Source organism: Corvus brachyrhynchos, unplaced genomic scaffold (assembly GCF_000691975.1).
Source record: "Corvus brachyrhynchos isolate BGI_N302 unplaced genomic scaffold, ASM69197v1 scaffold103, whole genome shotgun sequence".
Classification (NCBI taxonomy): domain Eukaryota; kingdom Metazoa; phylum Chordata; class Aves; order Passeriformes; family Corvidae; genus Corvus; species Corvus brachyrhynchos.
The window spans coordinates 4,872,934-4,874,451 of NW_008237436.1; the positions used below are offsets into that span (position 1 = coordinate 4,872,934).

A 1,518-nucleotide genomic window follows, 5' to 3' on the forward strand; every position below is an offset into this window, starting at 1 on the left:
GAGCCGCCCTCCCTGCTCCTGCTCCTCAAGGCCTGCCTTAACTTGGTTTCACTCAGGAAAAAAGCCAAACAAAACCCAACCCCAACAACATAACCCAATTGTTTTGTGATGTGCAGAAAAATTTTTCTACTAGGAAAGCCAGTCCATTGCAGAACAAGAGGAGTATGTAGCAGGCAGCAAATACCTTTCATTTCATTGTGCTGTTTTTTTTTTTTTTTCTTCTTCTTCTTTCTTCTTCCTTCTTCTTCTTTCTTCTTCTCCTTCTTCTTCTTCTTCCTCCTTCTTCTCCTTCTTCTTCCTTCTTCTTCTTCTCCCTTCTTCTTCTTCTTCTTCTTCTTCTTCTTCTTCTTCTTCTTCCTTCTTCTTCTTTTTTTTTTTTTTTCCCCCAATGATTACATTTGGATTCCATTTTATCTCTAGTGGAATCTTGAAAACTCTACAGGGCGTCTTTCTCCGTTTCTTTTTTACACCAGACCATTACAGGTTTTTACGCCAGGGTTTTCCTTAGACACAACTCTAAGCTTCGTTTCCATTGCAAAAAGCTGAGTTAGGAATACTAAACAACTCAAGAGTTCGCTTGGAAGCAAGAAATAAAAGTAGTGGGAAGATAAACTACTCCCTCACAGTCGTCGTGGGCAAACGGCAACTGGGAGGGGTGTAATTGCTACCTTTTTGTTTTTCCACTGCGAGGTTATTTGTGTGTCTCCAGCTGCCTCGCAGCCCGCCTTCGTCTAGGATGCTTTTGTCGAGCCAGCTGGGATTCTTTAACTTGCTGCTGATAGCGTTTAGAAGCTGAGTTAAGAGTCCTAAAGTAGCTCCCTACTCAGCCACCTCTGTTAAACTAGTGCAGCTGCTTTTCAGGCACCCCGAACGCTGGGAGGGAAGCGATTTCCTTCAGAACTGAGAGGGGAGAAGTGTGAGCCCTGATGCTTCAAAGGGAAAATGTTACTTCACCCCCATAAGCTGAACGGCACTGTGGAAGTATTAACCAGAAACTCTGGGCCATTTGAGGCAGAGGCTGAGTGTGGCTTGGTCACTGAAGTAGCACTGGTGTCCTGCAAAAATGACTGTAGTCTGAGAAGCCTGGGTGTCTTCAGGGCTTCTTTAGGGCTTTTGTGCAGTCCTTAAATAAATATGACCTTTTAAAAGCATTTTAATTGTTTATGGAGCTGGCCTGCCAATGAGAGGCAAGACATAGATAGTTTGTAGTTGAGGAGAGCAGGTATTGCTGGGCAGGAAGGCTTTAATGAAACAAGGGGAGAGAATCTTGGTTTTCCTCCATCAAAGACAGTGTGTGTGGCAGCTTCCCTGTTCTTTTTGGTGATGATAGTGTCAGGTGTTTACTTCTGACAGGTAGGGTGGCAAGTGTAGCATCTTCAAAATCTTTGGATGCTCTGCTCTTCAGCTAGGACTTAACGTAGCTTTAAGTCGTGACACAGCCACCTTTGTGAGGCTGTTCCTGCATTCATGCCTTTGGTTGGCGAGGAAGTGTCTCAGTTGTGTAATGTTCTTATGAGC

At 44.1% G+C, this 1,518-nt stretch overlaps 1 protein-coding gene across 1 annotated transcript in view; it reads left to right on the top strand.

Moving 5' to 3' along the window:
• The window catches only part of KATNAL1 (katanin catalytic subunit A1 like 1), a 48,458-nt gene that overhangs the window by 18,331 nt on the left and 28,609 nt on the right, over nucleotides 1-1,518 (top strand). The gene's annotated exons all lie outside the window — the stretch shown is intronic.